The sequence below is a fragment of the Pristis pectinata genome, chromosome 28, assembly GCF_009764475.1.
Source record: "Pristis pectinata isolate sPriPec2 chromosome 28, sPriPec2.1.pri, whole genome shotgun sequence".
Classification (NCBI taxonomy): Eukaryota; Metazoa; Chordata; class Chondrichthyes; order Rhinopristiformes; family Pristidae; genus Pristis; species Pristis pectinata.
In genome coordinates this window covers 18,089,571-18,113,231 of record NC_067432.1, presented here as the reverse complement: position 1 = coordinate 18,113,231, position 23,661 = coordinate 18,089,571, and positions in this window count along the sequence as shown.

The window sequence follows — 23,661 nt, the reverse complement described above, 5'->3', positions numbered from 1 at the left end:
CATTGTGTATTGAACACACTGCAGAGCGCATTTAGGGAGCACAGTTAACAAGCTACATTACTTTTCTTAAAACATGCTGTTGATCAGCCTTTAGTTAACACATAATAAATTAGCCTTGGCCTTAGTGTTAAGTTATGGAACCTTTCAGCATGTTGTGCATTCTTAAGACTTTTTTTAATTTAAATGCAGCTTTATCAGAGAATGGTTAGTTTCTCTCCTTCTGTATCTTTTGGAATATGATACACTGAGTAGCAAAAATTTAGATGTTTCCCATCCAAAGATTCCCACACTTACTTGGCCCGGATTTCAGGATGCTTTCAAAAGCTGGGACAATTCCAGCCATGAGCCACGCATAAAAAAATCCAAGATTTCTCAATCAGCAGAACATCAACAATAAACAGCATAAAACCCTAATCCTGAGTGACCCATATAAAAAAAATCTGCTCATCAATCCAAGTTTCTTTCTCAGCACATTCCCAGAATACACACTTAAAGCAACATGTCCTTAATTCTTTCACAAACTAAATTCCAAAACACATGACAATCAATGCTGATGAAAATAAAGTTAAAAGAAAACACCTGATCATGGTTTAAGAGTGAAATGCATTCAAGGTACAGGGTCAACCAGTCTGCGAAAGTGTATTTGGTTTGGAGGCTAATTTATAAATCATTGTTTTAAGGTATAATTAAAATTGTTTTACAAGTCCCTCAAGATGAGGTTATTAAGAATCTTTGGCCATGGTTTTTCCGCTGACTGGCCTCTGTGGAACACTGAACACCACAATGTTGCAGTGTGTCACGCACTGGACAATTCTGGGTCAGAGGTCATGGGCATCAGTTTGCAAAAATAGCAGCCTCTAAGGTATAAAAGACAGAGAGAGCACAGAATCATTGCAGGCTGTTCTGGGTGTTGGGTTTACACATTCAGTTTGCTCAGCATGCAGCTGCTGATGCAATTTTAACCACAGATTAAAAACGCTCATGTGTTAAGAGTGAAAACAAATCTCAGTTTATATATTACCCTTCCACATCCATGCAATATGAGATGGTCATTGTATGGGTCACGAATTTCATTTCCACACTCTGCATTAGAAGCTGAAACTCTACGTCCTTTGCAATGTTAACTCGGTTTTAGGCTTCCCTTGATCTCCTGTTTATTGGGTAGGGGTAGGTAAGTCAGAGGGTGGGTTTATTCCTGGGGCTGCAAAACTAGCAATCCATAGGTTCAGGGTGGGTGGGGCCTGCAGGGTGGGCTCACTCACACTTCCAACCAGGTGATACCAAGGTACGACCTCTGTAAAGCTATCAGAGATGCCAAGAGACAATATCAGTCCAAGATCGAGTCCCAGACCAGCCGTAAGTTGTGGCGGGGTTTACATGCTACAATGGACTACAAAATGAAGTCGGGAAGCATTGCCAATAACAGCACATCCCTTTCCAATGAGCTTAACTCATCCTATGCACACTTTGAACAGAAGGGGATTGGTATGTCACCACCCACCCCGACAGCCTCCAATGAACCTGAACCCACAGTCACTGTTGCAATGTAAGATCAGTTTCTGGCGACTGAACCCGCGGAAAGCATCAGGTCCGGATGGTGTCCCTGGCCGTGTCCTCAGATCCTGTGCAGATCAGCTGGCAAGAATATTTGCAGACATTTTTAATCTCTCCCTGCTTCAATCTGAAGTTCCCACCTGCTTTAAGTAGACCACTATTATCCCAGTACCTAAGACAAACAAGGTAACGTGCCTTAATGACTAGCACACAGTGGATCTGACATCCACCATCATGAAGTGTTTCGAGAGGCTGGTCATGGCATGTATCAGCTCCAGCCTCCCAGACAACCTCGACCTACTGCAATTCACCTACCGTCGAAACAGATCTACGGTGGATGCCATCTCCCTGGCCCTACACTTATCTCTGGAGCATCTAGACAATAAAGACACCCATGTTAGACTATTGTTTATTGGCTACAGCTCTGCCTTCAATATTATAATTCCAAGCAAACTCATCACCAAACTCTGAGACCTGGGACTCAACACCTCCCTCTGCAACTGGATTCTTGACTTCCTGACCAACAGACCGCAATCAGTAAGGATAGGCAGCAGCACCTCCGGCACGATTATTCTCAACACTGGTGCCCCACAAGGCTGTGTCCTCAACCCCCTCCTCTACTGTCTATACACTTATAACTGCATGGCCAGATTCTGCTCTAATGCCATCTACAAGTTTGCAGGTGGTACCGCTGTAGTGGGCTGGATCTCAAATAACAATGAGTTGCAGTACAGGAAGGAGATGGAGACATGGTGTCATGACAACAACTTTTCCCTCAATGTCAGAAAAACAAAACAGCTGGTCATTGACTTCAGGAAGGAAGGTGGTACACATGCACCTGTCTACATCAATGGTGCTGAGGTTGAGAGGGTTGAGAACTTCAAGTTCCTAGGAGTGAATATCACCAATAGCCTGTCCTGGTCCAACCACATAGATGCCACAGCCAAGAAAGCTCACCAGTGCCCCTTACTTCCTCAGGAGGCTGAAAAAATTTGGCATGTCCCCTTTGATCCTCACCAACTTTTATTGATGCACCATAGAAAGCATCTTATCTGGATACATCACGGCTTGGTATCGCAACTGCTCTGCCCGGGACCACAAGAAACTGCAGGGAGTTATGGACAAAGCTCAACACATCACAGAAACCAGCCTCCCCTTCATGGACTCTGTCCACACTTCTTGGTAAAGCAGCCAACATAATCAAAGACACCACCCGCCCGGGACATTCTGTCTTCTCCCATCAGGCAGAAGATACAAAAGCTTGAAAGCACATACCACCAGGCTCAATGACAACCTCTATCCCGCTGTTATAAGACTGTTGAATGGTTCCCTGTTACGATAGGATGGACTCTTAACCTTACAATCTACCTCATTATGACCTTGCACGTTATTATCTACCTGCACTGCACTTTCTCTGTAGCTGTGACACTTTACTCTGCATTCTGTATTATCTTACATTGTACTACCTCAGTGAATTGATCTGTATGAACAGAATGTAGACAAGTTTTTCAGTGTACCTCGGTACAAGTGACAATAATAAACCAATTCCAATTCCAAGGTGGACCTGGGAAGAAAACATAGGGTGTGGACTTCATGCCTTTTCTGACTGGGCAACCATTGATACACACAGCCAAACTGTTACTTGTTCAATGTCGCTGTACTCTCTGCAGTTATACTTAATTTTATTTGAGTGGCACATGGCTCAGCCATTATAGTTTCCATCTGGTAACACCTGGCCAGCTCAGTTCCAAAGGAAAAGCTTTATGCTTTCTCCATGAAAAGCTGAATGTATAAGAATGAATGAAAGACATCCAGAACAGAAGAGAAATGAAGCAGGAATTCCCAACACTTCACTGCTTATTCCCTGACCAACAGTGAGTGATCGTTAGTTATGTATATAAGAGGTTACTTGACTCCCAGGTCTCCATGATGAAAATCATTCTATATTAAAGTTACTCTAGAGTACTACAAAGTATGGTTATACTGAAGTAACCTTTGTTAAAAATGTCTGAAGTCATAGAGCCATCGAATGATACAGCATAATAACAGGGCCTTCAGCCCACCACGTCCATGTGGTCCATTGTACCGAGATGTCCATGTACCTACCTGCAATAATCCCACTTACCCACATTAGGGACATAAGTCCATTGCCTTCTATGCCTTGGTGACTTAAATACTTCAAAACAAACTTAAAAGATTAAACCAAATAATGATTTAATTGTGAGGTATCAGTTATTCACTGAACTTTTCACTTATATCAAGTGAAATACCACAGATGTTGAGACTTGGGGTCTGAGAGGCCTATTTCCATGCTGTGGGACTCCATGTCAAACTTAAACAAGCAAAAGCACTGTTTATAATTTTTAATACTCAATACTTAACACTTTTTAATTTTTAGCACTTTTTGAATCACAATGTTTTGTTCTTTTTCTACAGATCCTGATTGGCTTTTGGATTGATAGTAAAGCCCAATTGTTGAGTGACTGCATCGATAGAGTAGATTTAACCCAATAATGATCCATGCAAACATTAATGTTAGTACAAATGGGAGGATCAAGAAGCGGTGTTTTTTTGATATGGCTCTAAGCATTGACAAAAGGTTTCTTAAACATAAATCATGGATTGCTCCAGATCAAATTCACTATAAATGTACTTTCATCTTTCATTAAATGTGCCAACTGTGTCATGAATCGGTTTGCCTGTTCCTTCACATATACTGACTGAACTACTGTCCCTTCCAAACTTCATTCAAAAGCAATATGGAGGCATCATCAGACTGTTCTTCAACAGTACCAAGAAAAAAGTAACTGTGAATATCAGGATTCTAAAATGCATATTAGATTTATTTGCATCCACAAAATAAAAGCAGGTAAATATATTTGTTTGATACCTTTTATGAAGATTAGTTTTATAATTTTAGTTCAAGTCATGCTTAATGACTTCCCATTCTAAATACTGCACCTTATCGAAGCTGATCTCTCCAAATGGCGATTATTGCTTGACCAACACAAAGTTACATAGCCAGGCTTCTAACACGCATCATCCACTGTGGTTGATATCTCTTGGAATTGCTGAATGCACAGTTTCACAAGTTTGTACAGTTACTGAGAACATCAATTAAAAATTCTAAGGCACCTGTACTGATGCCATTTGCACTGGATAACTGGGTTTGTGGTCCCCTTCTTACACAAGCCTTTAAAATGGTTGCAATATTTTCCTCTTTTATCAACTCCTATAAATTTAAGAGATATTATTTTACCACACAATATATTAAACATATTTTAATGGCAGGCTGTGTAAATTTCATTTTTGGATGGAGTTTAATCATCATGTAAAATACAGAGGAGACATGGTATCATTTAAGGTGATATTTATCATTTATTCTTTGCTATTGCAACCATCAAAGAGGGAAAAATGACAGAGTACACTATGCTGATCTATGATAATAGCAATGTGTCATGCAAATGAGTGAGATGACATATCAGAGGTACTTGTGTATCTTAATAATTCATATGTGATACACTGAGTAAGGGACTTGCTACCATCCATCAGTGACAGGACAGAAAATGATTTAACTTAAAAAAATCAGCCGGAAAGGCTTCAGTGACCACTTGGAGCACAGTGAATAATGAAAACCAAAGCTGGAGACAGTAGAACAGAAAGGGACTACTAGGGAAATGATGTCCCCTTAGCCAAAGTACAAATACAATGCTAATCAGTCCCAAGCACAAGAGGCTGGCAGAGTTGTTAATCACATTTGTTTAGCTTTAGTCAGACAGTGGCTGCCTGTGACCTGTATGCTCTACAAATGTTGTCTGCTTATGAATCATGGTGGGTTAACTCCCCAATTCCCAGCCCAGATGACCACTTTCTAAGCTATGTATTGTTTGTTGACCATCAGCTTAACTCAGCTGGCCTTCTGCCACTGGGTGGACAATTGGCAGTGCTGCCAAAGACCAGGGGTCAAGTAACAAGAGAATGCCTTGATCTGTTTTCTCAGGCCAACAAACCAAGTCTCTCAGCACATTAGTTTCATAAATGCAAATTGTTTAATGAAGTCATTTTTCATGTCCGAAGTTTAAAAATGGAAAGGAATATTGTTTTAGGACTTTTTTTTAAGCAGTCAGGTTTTATCCATTTTCAATAATGACAGATATGAGGCAGCTGTTGGAATTAAATAAAATGTACAGTTATCAAAAGACTTAGTCAAGAGAGCACATTTAACCCAACAATTACCTGGACAGATGTCAGCATTAGCACAAAATGCCAAAGTTCTGAAAAGCATATGAGTTTTGTCATTATTAGGCAGAATGAGTGCTTGCTTTCCAACTATTTTAAATATTGATTACTTCACTCAGACTCAGTTTTAAACATGCTTTCTGTTTTCATTAAATAGTGGCAACTGTAAGGTGAAGAATGAGATGTCCTCTTGTGTGGGCACCTGAGTGCGTTACCAACCATGGCAACCAACTGCCCCCACTGTAGAAGGTTGGCATGATAGGAAAGGAACCTATTGATTAAAGCCTTTATAGACAAGTATACATGTCCTTTAAGGACAGATGATATAACAGCTCAGAGGAAAGTATGGAATAAAACAATTATCTGGAACAAACATCTAATAGCCTCCTGGTAATATATGGGAGACTCTAAACAGGACCAGAATAGGGTGTGCCTTCTGCAGTTGTAGAGTCAGGGTCATACAGCACAGAAGCAGATCTTTCAGCCCCTCGAGTCCATGCCAACCATCAAGCATCCATTTACATTAATCCTATCTTATCCTCCCCAAATTCCCATCACCTCCCCACTAGGGATAATTTACAGTGGCCACTTAACCAAAAAATCCACACATCTTTGGGACGTGGGAGGAAACCAGATCACTCGGTCGAGACCCAAGTGATCACAGTGAGAATGTGCAAGCTCCACACAGATAGCAGCGGAAGTGAGGGTTGAAGTCAGGTCACTGGAGCTGTGAGGTAGTAGGTCCACTAGCCATGCCACTGTTCTTGAAAGACATAGTTGGAGTTTTCAAGAAATAATCATGGCAACTCGATCATCATTTGCATTGCATATTCACACTCCAACTCTATACAAATTGAGGGTGACATAATAAAGATACACTCCCTCTGTGTGAAACAGAGGGCAGGCACAGTAGTGTAGCAGTTAGCGTAACGCTTTACAGTGCCAGCGACCCGGGTTCAATTCCCGCCACTGTCTGTAAGGAGTTTGTACGTTCTCCCCACGTCTGCGTGGGTTTCCTCCAAGTGCTCTGGTTTCCTCCCACATTCCAAAGCCGTACAGGTTAGGAAGTTGTGGGCATGATATGTTGCTGCCAGAAGCGTGGTGACACTTATGGGCTGCCCCCCAGAACACTACGCAAAAAATGCATTTCACTGTGTGTTTCGATGTACATGTTACTAATAAAGATCTTATATTATGTTCAATTGGAGTGGACAAACTTTAAAATGGATTCATAATTTTTGGTCTGAGTCATCCATATAAAAGAAGTTTGAAAAGTTAAAGGTGTCTCTTTGGAGGAGTAGGAATGGGTCATTCACTGATAGGCTGATTGATGGTAAAATGGGCGAAATTCACTGACAGCAAATAAGACATTGGAATGTCCCAAGTGTTAATGGAAAGACCACTTTGTATCCCCTGACAGTGTAAAAAGTTTCATTAACTTGGCTGTGATAATCTAGATTGAGTTATATATTCATAAATAGCTGAATTTTATTGGGACTAAGCCAAATGCTGTTTCCAAAAAATGCTTCCCTGTCTGTTGAACTTAAGTATTTTAGTGTTCAGTGGCATAACAGCTTAGCTAAGTTGGGGTTAGCTCAGTTTATTAGAAGAGAGTAGAAGAACTTTACATTTTGCTTTATAAGTTGTGGAAACTTTAATTTGCTGTCAGTGCACTGACGTATGCTGTTGGAGAGTTAGGTTTCTCTTCTTTTTATTTTGCACATGATTGGCCTGAGGTTCAGCCATTGCAGAATTCTGGATGCATTACAACTTATGCAGCCATACAAAGCAGCCAATCAGATATGATCGGATGGTTGAATCACCCATTAACCCCATCAACAGGGCTGTGAACATTGGGTATAAATCAGCACTTCAGCCCAAATAAGGTCCACTAATTCAAGTACAAATGGAAGAAAGATAGTATTCGACAGCCTGTTTTACCCATGAGAGGCTTTTGATTACTGTGCATCACATGAAGGAATGGAGAAATCCTACTGATGAAAAACACAGTGCTGAGATTCTGGCTTTGCTTCCTATTCTTTCTGGTTTTACAAGAAAAACAACACAGCCTTACCTACTGGCACCTTTATGACTGGGAAAACAGCCAGTGCTGGACGGAGTGTGCTCATTGTATACTCTGCCCAGCATTCTCTAGATATGGAAAGCAGAATCTAAAGCTCATACAAGGACGCTGGTTTATATTTTTGGTGGGGTGAGTGCTCTTTGTAGGCAGTAATAACCCTTGGGGATGATTGGAGAAGCCTTGGGGATGATTGGGCAGGCATGGTAGTGGGGCGGTTAGCGTTAACGCTTTACAGCGCCAGCAACCCGGGTTCAAATCTGGCCACAGTCTGTAAGGAGTTTGTATGTTCTCCCCATGTCTGCACTGGTTTCCTCTGGGTTCTCCAGTTTCCTCCCACATTCCAAAGATGTACAGGTTAGGAGGTTGTGGGCATGCTATGTCGGAGCTGGAAACATGGCGACACTTGCGGGCTGCCCCAGAACACAACACAAAAAGATGTATTTCACTGTGTGTTTCGATGTACATGTGACTAATAAAGATATCTCTCTCTCTCTCTCTCTCCAACAACAGATAGCATGGAGACAGATAGAATGCTACTTTCCCACATTTCAGGAGATTCCCATCCCATTTCCACAGGAGGTAATGCCTTAGAATCTACCCCAAAGTCCTGATATTGCAAGGCTGTACTCCTGGCACAGAACTCAGTAAACACTACTCACTGCACCCCTATGACTAAGACTAAGGCTACATAAGCATAGTTTGCCAAAAGAGGAGAGATGAAGGGATTCTTACGCCTGTTGGGGTTGTGGGTGACTTGCTTGCACTCCAGTTCTGAGAAATAGAGAATGCTCATGCATGAACTTTTTTCTCAAAGGGAAGTCTTTGGCATCTCGATCGGGAGTGAGAGGCGAGCAGCTGAGGAGTTCCGAAGTGTCTTTTTTTCTCTAACTGTTTCGGGGATAGCGGGGAGTAACCGCGCAGGCGTGTGACGTCAGTTGGAAGCACATGCGCAGTTTAAAAAGACGACTGCCATACCCAGTGGGCAGCATCGGAGCGGGCAGTGGAGTGAGAGGGAGTAGAGTCTTTTGGACTTTGGCTCAGGGGGCTTCGGCGTAAAGGGGCGAGGCGGGAGAGTAGCTGGTAAGTAAAGGTAAGGTTTTACCTGTTATTAATTTTTAAGTAGGAAGAAAAACTAGGTAGGGAAGAAAAAATAGAATTAGTTCAGATGGAGGACATGGTGGTGTGCTGCAGCTGCTTGATGTGGGAGCTAGTGGACCCTGCTGTGGTCCACGATGATCACGTCTGCAGTAAGTGCTTGAGGCTGGAGGAACTTCAGCTCAAAATTGATGAGCTGGAGTTGCAGTTTCACACACAGCAGAGCATCAGGGAGGGAGAGAGTTATGTAGATACTGTACATCAGGAGACAGTCACCCCCCCTTAGAGCAGGTACTTCTGGGGTCCAGGAAGTAGATAGAAGAGTGACTGTCAGGGTAGAGAAAAGGAAAAAGAAAATGAACAGGCAGATAGTGCAGAGGACCCCAGAGGCTGTTCCCCTCAATAACAGGTTTTCCGCTTTGGAGGCTGTTGAGGGGGATGACTTGTAGGGATCAAGCAGCAGTAGCCAGGTCTCTGGCACTGGGACCGCTCCTGCTGCTCAGAAGGGAAGGGAAGAGAAGAGGAAGGCAGTAGTGATAGGGGACTCGATAGTCAGGGAAACAGGAGGTTTTGTGGCAGTGAGCATGAATCCCAGATGGTATGTTGCCTCCCAGCTGCCAGGGTCCTGGATATCACTGATCGGGTCCACAGGATTCTTGAGCAGGAAGGAGAACAGCCAGTAATCGTGGTTCATGTTGGTACCAATGATGTAGGTAGGAAGAGGGATGAGGTCTTGAAAAGTGAGTTTAGGGAGCTAGGCAGAAGGCTGAAGAACAGGATCTCAAGGGTAGCAATCTCAGGATTTTTGCCAGTGCCACGTGATAGTGAAGGTAGGAATAGGAGGAGATGGCAAATAAATGCGTGGCTGAGAATTTGGTGCAGAAGGGAAGGTTTTAGATTTTTGGATCATTGGGATCTCTTCTGGGGAAGGTGGGACCTGTACAGAGAGGAAAGGTTACACCCGAACCTGAGGGGGGGCCAATATCCTTGCAGCCAGGTTTGCTAGTGTGGTTCAGGAGGGTTTAAACTAGTTTGCGAGGGGGATGGGAACCAGAGGAGTAGGTCAGAGGAAGAAGGGGATGGGGAAAAGTCAGATCTAACAGGTAAAGAGGATTTGAGGAAGGAGAAGCAGAGTACAGGTAAAAGTAGTAAGGTGGATGGGCTAAAGTGCATTTACTCAAATGCAAGAAGCATCAGGAATAAGGGAGATGAACTGAGAGCTTGGATAAGTACATGGGACTATGATATTGTGGCTATTACAGAGACATGGCTGACATCAAGGCAGGAATGGATAGTGAATATTCCTGGTCTTCAGTGTTTTAAAAGGGATAGGGAGGGGGGGAGAAGAGGAGGAGAGGTGGCAATACTGGTCAAGGACACTATTACAGCTGCAGAAAGGGTGGATAATGTAGGAGGATCCTCTCTGGAGTCAATATGGGTGGAAGTTAGGAACAAGAAAGGAGCAGTTACTCTACTGGGAGTATTCTATAGGCCCCCTGGTAGCAGTAGCAATACTGAGGAGCAGATTGGGAGGCAGATTTTGGAAAGATGCAAAAATAACAGGGTTATTATCGTGGGAGACTTCAACTTCCCTAATATTGATTGGCACCTGCTTAGTGCCAAAGGTTTAGATGAGGCGGAGTTTGTTAAGTGTGACCAGGACAGATTCCTGCTACAGTATGTTGACAGGCCGACTAGAGGGAATGCCATATTGGATCTAGTTTTAGGTAATGAACCGGGTCAGGTGACAGATCTATTGGTGGGTGAGCATTTGGGGGGCAGCGACCACTGCTCCCTAACCTTTAGCATTGTCATGGACAGGGTTAGGAGCAAAGAGGATGGGAAGATATTTAATTGGGGAAAGGTGAATTATGAGACTATAAGCCAAGAACTTGAGAGTGTAAATTGGGATGACATTTTTGAAGGGAAATGTACTATGGAGGTGTGGTCGATGTTCAGGGATCTCTTGCAGGATGTTAGGGATAAATTTGTCCCGGTGAGGCAGAGAAGGAATGGCAGGGTGAAGGAACCATGGGTGACAAGAGAGGTGGAACAACTAGCTAGGAAGAAGAAGGCAGCATACATAAGGTGTAAGCAGCAAGGATCAGATAGGGCTCGTGAGGAATATAGAGTAGCAAGAAAGGAACTTAAGAAGGGGCTGAGGAGATCGAGAAGGGAACATGAAGAGACTTTGGCCAGTAGGGTTAAGGAGAATCCCAAGGCTTTTTTCTCGTACGTGAAGAGCAGAAGGATGGCTAGAGTAAAGGTAGGTCCGATTAAAGACAAAGGTGGGAAGCTGTGCCTGGAAGCTGTGGAAGTGGGTGAGGTTCTCAATGAATACTTCTCTTCAGTACTCACGAAGGAGAGGGGTCTTGGTGACACTTAGAACAGTGTTGGTAAAGGTAATGTTCTAGAGTATGTAGATATCAAGGGAGAGGATGTGTTGGAGCTGTTAGAAAATATTAGGACAGATAAGTCCGCAGGGCCTGATGGAATATTCCCCAGGCTGCTTCGTGAGGCGAGCAAGGAGATTGCTGAACCATTGGCTAGGATCTTTGAGTTCCCGGTGTCCACGGGGATGGTACGGAAGGATTGGAGGGTGGCAAATGTTATCCCCTTATTCAAAAAAGGTAGCAGGGATAGTCCAGGGAATTACAGACCAGTGGGTACAGACCAGACGTCTGTGGTGGGTAAGCTGTTAGAAAGGATTCTAAGAGATAGGATCTATGAACATTTAGAGAATCATGGACTGATTAGGGACAGCCAGCATGGCTTTGTGAAGGGAATATCTTGCCTCACAAGCCTGATGGGGTTCTTTGAAGAGGTGACCGGGAAGATTGATGAGGGTAGTGTAGTAGATGTGGTCTACATGGATTTTAGTAAGGCGTTTGACAAGGTTCCGCATGGTAGGCTTCTTCAGAAGGTCAGAGACCAAGGAATCCAGGGAGGCTTGGCTGTGTGGATTCAGAATTGGCTTTCCTGTAGAAAGCAGAGGGTTGTGGTGGAAGGAGTGCATTCGGATTGGAGGGCTGTGACTAGTGGTGTCCCACAGGGATCGGTTCTGGGACCTCTACTTTTTGTGATATTTATTAATGACTTAGATGAGGGGGGTGGAAGGGTGGATTAGCAAGTTTGCAGATGACACAAAGATCGGTGGTGTTGTGGATAGTGTGGAGGGCTGTCGAAGTTTAGAGGGATATTGATAGGATGCAGAGCTGAGCTGAGAAGTGGCAGATGGAGTTCATCTGGAGAAGTGTGAGGTCGTACACTTTGGAAGGACAAACTCCAAGGCGGAGTACAAGGTAAATGGCAGGATTCTGGGCAGTGTGGAGGAGCAGAGGGATCGGGGGGGTTCATATCCACAGATCACTGAAAGTTGCCTCACAGATGGATAGGGTAGTTAAGAAAGCTTATAGGATGTTAGCTTTCATAAGTCGTGGGATCGAGTTTAAGAGCAGCGAAGTAATGATGCAGCTTTACAAAACTCTGGTTAGACCACACTTGGAGTACTGTGTCCAGTTCTGGTCGTTTCATTATAGGAAGGATGTGGAGGCATTGGAAAGGGTGCAGAGGAGATTTACCAGGATGCTGCCTGGATTAGAGAGTATGGATTATGAGGAGAGACTAAAGAAGCTAGGGCTTTACTCATTGGAGAGAAGGAGGATGAGGGGAGACATGATAGAGGTATACAAAATATTAAGAGGAATAGATAGAGTGAACAGCCAGCACCTCTTTCCCAGGGCACCAATGCTCAATACAAGAGGACATGGCTTTAAGGTAATAGTTGGGAAGTTCAAGGGAGATGTCAGAGGGAGGGTTTTCACGCAGAGAGTGGTTGGTGCATGGAATGCGCTGCCTGGGGAGGTGGTGGAGGCTGATACATTGGTCAAGTTCAAGAGATTGTTAGATAAGCATATGGAGGAATTTAAGATAGAGGGATATGTGGGAGGAAGGGGTTAGATAGTCTTAGGTGTGGTTTGAAGGTCGGCACAACATGGTGGGCCAAAGGGCCTGTATTGTGCTGTATTGTTCTATGTTTCTATGGTTCTATGGGATGGCTGTTCCAACCATCCAATGACTGGGCAGGCAGGGTAGTGCAGCAGTTACCATAACGCTATTACAGCGCCAGCGATCTGGGTTCAATTCCCGCCGCTGTCTGTAAGGAGTTTGTACATTCTCCCCGTGTCTGCGTGGGTTTCCTCCGGGTGCTCCGGTTTCCTCCCACATTCCAAAGACGTACGGGTTAGGAAGTTGTGGGCATGCCATGTTGGTGCCAGAAGCATGGTGACACTTGCAGGCTGCCCCCAGAACACTCTACGCAAAAGATGCATTTCACTGTGTGTTTCGATGTACATGTGACTAATAAGGATACCTTTTCTTATCTTACCTGACATAGCAAAATATTTTCCTAGTTATCAAGAGGTCCAAGGTGATTGGAAACAATGCTTATTTGCATAATCATAAGGAGGCTATTTAGCCCATCGACCCTATGCCAGCCCCTGAAAGGGCAATTGCATCAGCCCTGTTCCTCCATCCTTATTTCCCTGTAGCCCAACAACTTATTCCAGGAAACCTACTTGGTCACAGGGAGAACGCGTAAACGCCACACAGAAATCATCTGAACTCAAGATCAAATTCAAATCCCCAGAGTTGTGAGGCAACAACACTAACTGTGGAGGTGCAAACCTGACACAGGTGCGTGTAGATACACACCCATTCCTTGTCTCCATCCCTTCCTCCCCACACTCTGATCACTTCCCTATTTCAGTCTCCCTGACGACGTATCAAAGGCACCCAACATGACCTGCAAAATAAATTACCTTAATAGAATTGCCTGCAATCCTGTGTCATAAAAGTGTTCCTATATTTAAATGAAACATGGGGCACCTGTCACAAAAAAACTACAGCCAGGTTGGTTTCATGTAAGCCTATCAAAGGGGTACATAGTCTGATTAACACTTGTGGCAAGCAATCAGAGAACTTCTTGCCCACCCTAATAAAGATGGACAATAGATCCAATTAAACAAAAGACAACTGCTGATTCAACACCACTCAACAGTTTCAGATAATCAACTTCTCCAGCTTTTTGATTTCAGTCTTCCAACATTCATAACATTCCCCTTGAGTAACTTCACACAATGATTCCACGCCCCATGACATAATTCCTGAGGGCAAAGTCAAGTGCTTTAAGACTGTGCCAATATTGGTTGATGATGCACAAGGGGAGGGAGCCACAGGAACAGAAAAATCAAGGGGATGGCTGAGAGATGGGTTTGGAAACAGAGAACAGCCAGGCCGTGAGAAAATTGAAGATGAGGATTTCAAACCTGTTGGACTGACTTGAGTGCCAGGGTGTCTGAGGAAGGACTGAAAGGACTTAGGAATCGCAATTGTTGATCACAATAAGGTTAGCAGGTGCTGGCTTTTAATGTAAGAACACTCACGGTGAATTACACTGAAGAACTACTTTCCCATCTGTCTATGCACTACTTCGTTTGTGGAGTAACCTATTTATTTTATGGACTAAGGCTGCTGCTGAAACAGGAGAGAGGGGAATTTCAGACAAATGCATTATCATTTGTCACCCTACAACATAATGTCAGGATTATTTTCTTCTGCATAAACTATCAAAAATGTAAAACATATTTACCGAGTTCTGCTTCCTGTCCTTCTGTTCAAAGGAAGTGCCATGTGTTAGCCCAAGGGGAAAATTCATGATCAGTGCCCATCACACCTGTGCTGTTTGCGTTAATATGCATATGTCTCTTCCAGTAATAGCATTCTGCAGCAGGCAACAAAATATAAAACAGGAACATAATATTATTTTAGAATATAGGGTGAAACTTAGAAAACAGAATGTAAATATTCAATAAGCAAACCACAAGACAGAAAGCTACATTTTAGAAGCACTCACTCAATGTTTATGGGATGGAGTATTTGGAATATGGAGAAGGTTAATGGCAACAGAGCTGGAACTATGCATTTTCTGTGCATCCTTAGATTGGATCCATAGTACCATTTTTATGTGCAACCTGATGCAATTTAATATAAGGATCAATTGCAAAAGAAAATCATTGGGTTACTCTGAGTCAGTAATTTTCCTTTGTGTTTCTGACACATCAGATGGAGCTCTGTTTTAGGATTTGCCCTCCAGTGAAGCACAAGTGCATAGAAGAGTATTATGCAGAACCAGGACATTTAAATATGGTTCAATATTCAAACAGTATTTGAACAATATTCCATGGCAGATAAGTGGGAGTCTTTCAAAAGAGAGTTCATAAAAGTTCAGGGACAGCATGTTCCAGTAAGGGTGAAAGGCAAATTTGGAAAGAAAAGGGAACTTTGGATGACAAAGGATATTGAAGGTTTAATCTGGAAATAAAAAGAAACATATGACAGATATAGGCAACTGGGATCAAGGGAGTCTCTTGAGGAATACAGTGTGTAGGAGAGAATCTAAGACAGAAGTTAGGAGGACAGAAAGGGGCTATGAAATATCCTTGGCAAAAATGATTAAGGAGAATCCCAAAATATTCTATAAGCATGTAAGAAACAAAAGGGTAGCCGGGAAAGAATGGATCCCCTTAGGCACTGAAAAGGTAAGTGACATGTGGAGTCAGGGGATGTGGGGAAGGTGACTTGAAAGGTTTGTAAATGTGGACAATGTGGGAGATAGGCAGGGTTGTGATGCCTGTTATAGTTGGATAGTTCTGACGAAGGGTCTTCAACCTGAAACATAAACTGCTTCTCCTTCGACAGATACTGCCTGACTGGCTGAGATTTCCAACATTTTCTGTTTTTATTATATTAGTTGGTAGTTAGTTGACTTGTATTGTCCAGGTCACAGATAATAGGGTCAGGGTCTTGTGGTCATGGATTTCATGCCTCATCGCTACCCATGATTTTTAGAAACATGACACCAGGGGAAATGGTGGGATTAGAATAACAAACAAAACAACAGCTAGCAACATTTCAACAGGAAGCATGCAACAAGGTTATATGTATTGCAACAATTAAATCTGCAGATTTGTAACAAATAAAATAAAAGCTGTACTTTATTTAAACTAAATGAGCCATTTTAATCACAAGGTATGTTAATATTGGAACGTTGTTGGGAAAATAAAGCTAAACTTCCGGTACACTGTATCCCTCGTGAATCTTGTGATTTCAATAAACTCATTTGATATTGGCGCTTAAGTTCTGTCAGTCTGTCAAGACACAAGTGCAGCCATATACATATCACATTGCATCATTAACTACTTTGTACACACCCTTTCATTTCTCTTTTAATAATTTTAATCATTTTATCTATTGTTTAAAAAGATAAAGTCTTCAGTTCAGATAATAGTGCAAGGAGACTAAAGGGTTAAATAAGTAGTAAGACAATGCAGTGTGTTCTCAATCAAGCAATGATACCAGGCAATTAGAAAGCTTACACTGTGTTGTACTTTCAGCAACTGTTAACTGTTAAAGAATTCCTCAACAATCAGGAGTGCAAGCCTCTGGGACTAAAAACTGTGATATCTGATACTTGTCGATTCAACCCAAGGACATTTTTTATTATTAACACCACAGTCTACAGTAATGCAAGCTATACATTGTATTTTTGATTCTATAATCAACACAATCATATTTTTAATGGACTTGAACCTGTTACACCCCGTCTCTTCCACTGGGACATCGATTGCTACAGGGCAGAATGCCAAGACTGCACAAATCGGCTCAGTTGTCCTAAAATGGGATTAAAGCTCTAAAGATATCATAGGAAACTAATTTAAGTATCTTTATTCTCTGTGTCATACTCTAGGAGGCCACATGAGCCCCCATTTCCAAGAACCCAAGCCAAAGTGGCAACAAACTCATCCACAGAGGAACGGGGGATAAAATTGCTCAGGATCTTTAGGCCAACCTCAACCCAATTCCACAGAATAAGCCTCAATCTCTCACTCAGTGGCTATCATAACAACAAAATTGGTAGCTGATTGATTACAAGGCAGATGCCTGCATCAACCTACCCTTTATTGGAGGAAGAAAGTACAATTTATACATTTCAATGAAGCAATGACTGCTGTTTTCTTTGAGGAATTGAGGACATTTGAGGACAATTTCCCTGGAAGTTGATTTTCATGTCTTTACACATGTTAGTCTGCCAACAAGTCCCTTGGTAAAAGTTTTTTGTAGGGTCCATACTGGCACAGTTCAGCTGGATACTAACTCCAAAAGCCCATTTGCTAAGAACATGAAGAAAATCAGGTAAGTTTGGAGATAGGTGGTAAGGTGGGGAGGGGGGTCAGGTAAGGGCAGAGATGAGGAGAAGGGGAGAGAGCTTCATGTGTGTGGGTAAGGATTAAAGTAAAGGAAATGGGCAGAGCAAGGTGAAGAGAAGAGAGCTCCAGAGTGGAGGGTGAGGGACATGGATCAGAAGGATGGCCATTGGTTGGGAATGAGGTGCAGGTTGTTGGGATGTGGTCATAAGTGGTGAGTATCAATGGTGAGGAATCACTGGGGAGTCATTCGAACAGGAAGTTGATAGTCGGAGGAATGGGGGATGGTTGGTAAATTGGCACTTGGGAAATGATGGTTGATCAAGGCTGCGAGCTGGAAAGATTGTGGATTGCAACTGGGGGATGCAATATGGTGCCTGAGAAAGCACGGTACAAACATCACTTAAGGGGGACCAACTGAAGTGGGTCACCATTGTTGTGCAGATCCTTTCTAAATCATTATGTAGCAATCCTCGGAAGTGTTGTTAAGGTCTACTTTTGTATAAATGGCCCACGATATCCTGGGCTGTGCATGCACTTTCAAAAACCCAGAAGTGCCTCTGGGTATACCTTCCATGGTGTTGGCAGTCACTGCACCTTTCCAGGCTTCTCTGTGCTTTAATGCATTTAATGCAAAGAGAAGCTGGAAGGCAGTCACAGGTGTTGTGCAGTGCACAGTAATTTCCCAATTCTCTCTAACTTCTGATTTTCATTGGAATGTGACCACACAGTCATCAAAATCACAGTGCTGCACAATCTGATTTTCAGGCAAGTAGCTTTTGAGGTCTAAATAATTACTCATACTGGCCTTATCTTCAATTTTAATTGTTTTCTTTCAAGATCACTGCACAGAGTTTCCTTCGTACTCAATGTGTATGTTTTGCCCATTTTATGCTATAATGTTTAATAGTTGTGGGAAATACATTGCAGAATTGAGATTGGAAAAAGTATAATGGTATGATGGCATTTTCAGCACAAGAGCTTAATTCTAATATAATAGAAATATAAATAAGCAGTGCTAAATTTGTGTTGAACTTTGGTTAATCCACACTCAAAGTACTGTACACAACTCTGGTGGTGTGCATATTAGATTTCATTATGCTGCAACTATTCCAGTATTTTGTTTACCTGCTAGGTGTCATTGATTTTCAAATGGAGGACATTCACAAAATTGACCTATACAGTGTCACACTGGTGTCTTCAACTCTTCACCCAAATTACTTGCCAGGTGTAGTCCCCAGCTAGAGTGTTCCAAATGTTGGGAGCTCAGTATAATGTTCTAACATAACCAGCTCTGGAAGCCATAATGGAGACAGTGTTAATGGTATCCGGCGAGCATCGGGCACATTCAGCTCAGTCTGGTGTTCCATTGGAAGATCAAAGATGTGTTAAACACTTCTGCAAGCATGAAGATGAATTTCACTATAGGTAAGAGTCAGGCTTTACACCTTGATTAGAAATATAAAAAGGTTACACGGCACTTAAAAACATGAGAATTTAAGTAAGGAAGAGAATCATAAGGATACGAGAGTATAAATCACAAAAATCACGAAAACATAAGAAATAGGTGGTGGAGTAGGCCATCCGGTCCTTTGAGTCTGCTCCACCATCCATCAAGATGCCTGATCGTCTACCTCAGCACCATTTTCAGAACTATCCCCATATCCCTTGATTCCATAATGCTCTGAAATCTCACAATCTCTGCACCTTAAAGCCATCCAGGGGAAGGAATTCCAAAGATACACCACCATCTAAATGAAGAAATTAGCCTAACCCGTATTCTCAAACTGTGCCCTCAGTCCTAATTTTTTCAGTCAACAGATACATTTAGTCACTCAAGCATTTTAAATTTCTTGTAAGCTTTGTAGAGAAGTTCTCTCGACTCTAAGGGATACGATCCCAGTCTGGAACTGGTCTAGTCAATCTTCACTGCACTCTATCTCTATCCTTTCTTGATAAGGAGAGCAAGACTGTATAAAATACCCAGGTGCAGTCTAACCAGGGCCCTGAGCAATTGCAATAACATTTTCTTAATCTTGTAATGAAACCCACCCAAAACAAAGAATGGTATACCATTTGCCCTCCTATTTGTTTGCTGCATCTTATACGTTGGTCTTCAGTGACTTGTGTACAAGTACACCTGGGCCCTTTGAATATCAGCAGCACCCAATGCAGGTCAAAACAATCACAAAAGGCTTATTTCAAGAATAATAGAATTGAAGTGTAGATTAGTAAGGCTAAATTTGTATTGGACCTCTGTTAGACCACTCTCAAGGTACTCTGCATAATTATGGGGAGAATGTTACTGAAACGCTCTTTTGTTTCAAAATGTAAATAATAAAAATACACTAAGATGCATGTGGGAAAGGATAAAGAGCTAAACTGGGCAGCTTATCCTACATGTTTGTTGATTATCCGCGAGGTTTGTGATGGAAATCCTGCTACCTCTAAGTAGCCGCTGTACAGACATGGATTCAGCAGCAGTGAGTCAGCTATCCAAATGGAGGAATTCCCAGGGACTGCTGATTGGCATGTTTAGGAATCTTTTGCTGATGGATGTGGTTTGGAACTTTTTCTCAAGCTTTCTTAAATGTCACTCTGAAAAATGAAAGCTGTGTAAATCAAGATCAGAAGTGGCCACAAAAAAGTCAGGATGGTTTCATATTAACCCTTTTATACCATAAACAATCTTGTACCCCATCATATACAGATAAATGGACTCTCAAAGTTGATAAAGTTAAAAGGCAAACAGTTATTTACAGATATTTTGAATTTTTGGGGGGACATTTTTCTGATTATGCTGCTTTCTGTGTATTGAGGGAGATTTTGGTAACCAGGCTTTGTTAGCTCTGTACAATGACTTCCTCCACAGACACATTGCTTCTTCAGGTGAAGAAAGTGGAAAACAGTGAGGTATTGCCATTCTGGAGTAAATCTTTGAAGATTTGTTCCTATTTAATATCCCTCCCCTGACCAAGCACACAGGCTTATTTTGACTTTTCAGAAGGGCATGATTTGCAGAGGCTGTCTATCTAATATCTCAAACCTCTCTTTATAAAGAAAGTAAAGATCTGAAACATTTTGTTCATTCCGGCAAGATAGGTGAATCTACTGTGCACATTAGTATAAAACAACTGTGTCGGTTAACACAGCAAACAATTCCATCCCATTCCCAATAAAGATATCCACAAAAAGCAGAAAAAACAGAGTGCGGAGTTCTCCAAGGTGCAAGGTTTTGTTGATTCTACAAAATAGCTTTGCATGTTGCAGTCCTCAGGACTGCAGCCATTAGGTCAGAGGTCAAGAGGGAATGGATGCTACTGAAGTAATTTTGGTGAGATGATGCATTCTTTGATGTGTAGACACAGCAGCTGTAGTGCTCTGGTGTTGAGCACTTGTATCTTATTTCAACACAAAATAGGAGTTGGAGTTTTCCCTCAGTTCCCTGTCTTTTTTAGGCCACCTAACACCACTCCCAACCCATGGGAGTTAGTAGCTGATCTTGTTGGTGTTATTCTTGGACTAGTTTGTGTCTTTGGCATTGGTAGTCTCTGATTTATTTTGTCTTCCTTGGAACTGATAGGAATTGTCCTAGAATTCCCATAGACTAGATGGGCTGAATAGCTGCCTTCTGCCAGGAAATATGAATATTAGAATAGTCTTCAATTTTTTTAAACTATAAAAAAGTTCAGCCATTATCACTGATGTGAAAGTTGATTAAAAATTCCAAGAAGTAATGGTGATACAAAATGATAGATGGAGAGTGAAGATTTTCAGTGTGAGAGCCTCAAGTATGACCTTATATCTATAAATAACACACCCGCAATTTCAATGTACCATTGGATTTGTATGATATGTTGCTGCAGATTCAAATCCATTATATTAACAATAGAAACTGCTGGAAACATTCAGCAGGTCAGGCAGTACCTACTGAGAGAGAAACAGAGTTAACATTTCATTTCATCAAAATCGTTTTGATGAAAGTGTCTTCAATCTGAAATGTTAATGCTGTTTCTCACAATACAGGTGCTGTCTGACCTACTGAGTATCCCAACCATTTTCAATTTTGATTTCAGATTTCTAGCTTCTGCAGGTTTTTTAATTTTCTATTATTTAACTGTTGGTATATCTCTTTTTCTTCATAAGTATATATCCAGGCAGATTTAGAATAGTGGACATTCTGTACAAGCAGCATTGGCAGCAGCAGTTCAGTAAATACTTTTTGTATCATTTATCTGTTATATCCTTGAAATCATATTCAGGTCTTAATGACCTGAAGCAATGTGTCTGCCTCCCATGTGTGGTTTATAATAAAGCTATTTCATGCCAGTTCACACTCTATGTGGTCTTACATAAAATGACATTCCTTTTGCTGATGTTTCATTTATACTTTAAGTCTATTGTTTTGTTTCAAATGTTTCATAACATTGATAATGGTTCAACTGAATCCAGAACTCAAAACAAAGTGAGATTTTGATACTTGAGATTAGCTCATTTGGACTTATCATTGCTTAAAAAAAGACACATATCCAAAAGTATTTTGCAGAATGCCATTTTTTTAGAACTCTAGATTTGGTTTAACTCGTATCAAAGTAATAGCAGGTGTGGAGAACAGCAGGAAAGGTATTTGTGTACTTAAGTACGCTACGTATATTGCTGAGGTTGCGTTTTTGTAACCTCCTGTTGGTGCACAGCTTTCCAGGACCTCTGCACGTCTTCATTTCAGGACACTCGTGCACCCCTAGTACAGATCTGGCATTCCGTGCCCTCACCCAGCTCATTGCCTCTCACCTCCATTAGGATGCTCCTCAACACCTACCTCTTTCACCAAGGTTTTTGTTACCTCTCCTGATATCTCTGTGATTGGCTTGGTCAAATTTTGTTTACTAATTATTTTAGTGAAGGCCCTTGCAACATGTTATGACATTAATGGCACTGTGAAAGTACCAAGCTTTGCTGAGCCTTATAGGTGGTCACCTTGTAACCGGATTGGGTAGAGTGACAGGATCAGATCCCTGTGGCAGCAGAGTTGGAATATTGTGTTCATTTAACCTGCTGATACTGGGTTTACTAGTATCTGAAGAGAGCAAGAACTTCCTTACTACCTACAGTGAGGTGTTAAATGCTTGTTGACTAATCTGCCTATACTTCTGTTGTTTGGAGATTCAGTTGGGTGAGTGTGGGGCCACAGCCAGGTTGTTGAGGGGAAGGCAAAAAAGTCCACAGGAGTCAGGGATTGAAAGGGGGTTCAGTGCAAGGTTTAACTTCTGGTGCTCACTGTTATTGTGGAGATGAGTGGGGAGCCTTTAACTGTCAGTCAGAGAGAGGATCTGTGAAGTGATTGGTAGTTGGGGATTTCAGATAATTGGTGAGTTGTGGGTTCAGAGCAAGTAATCAGTGGGTGAGAGGATCTGATCAGTAGTAGAGTGCTCTGGAGCTTGGTATTTTCAAGGAAAGTAATATTCACTCATTTTCATTGGTATTAGTATTGGTTTATTATTGTCACTTGTACTGAGGTACAGCGAAAAACTTGTCTTGCATACTGATCGTACAGGTCAGTTCATTACGCAGTGCAGTTTCATTGAGTTAGTACGGAGTGCATTGAGATTGTACAAGTAAAAGCATACAACTTTGAAGCCAGCAATCCCTCAATTTGGGAAAATAGACACACATTTAAGCAAATGCAATGGTAGAGATTTTTCAAATATTAATGCAACTCATTCTGACTGCAAAGGTACATTCAATGACTCTGAAAACATGCCTCAGGTCTCAGTGAGAGAAATAAAGAAAATGGTTGAACAACCTCAAGCTATAACTTTGGGTCAAATTACACTTCATATCTCAAATGTAACTTTACTACTGGCTCAAGAACATCAATATAAATTTCAGCACAATTTTCCAGCTGTGTGAATTAACAAACTTCCAATCCATAACAATTTGAAATAAATCACTGAATAAAATGTGATTCACTTCACACTTTCAGGTCCCACATATGGCCTGAAGTGCAGCATGATGACATCATCATGATGCAGGACACTTGGGTCACTCCAGAACTGGGAGGATTTTAAACATGACAGATACATGATCTTTCTCTGAAACCAGAAATCCAGAGAGATTTGTTGGTTTTTGTTTCCAAGGGAAGCGGGAAAATAACAGAAGTGAGAGCCTAATTACCCGAGAAAGCAAAAACTTGTTTTGATTTTACTTTTAGCTGGTGATTATTGCCCAGAGCTTTAACATCAGTAATGAATGCGAAAAGGACTAGTTAACCATGGAGGTCATGGTTTATTACAGTAGTTTAATCCTTTGCTATCATCACCTATGACAATTTGACCTTCGGAACTTACCATTGAGAAATGTTGAGGAAGGCTAATGATTTTTTTTAACCTGTTTCTAAATTCTTAACTTAAATCCTCAAAACGCTTT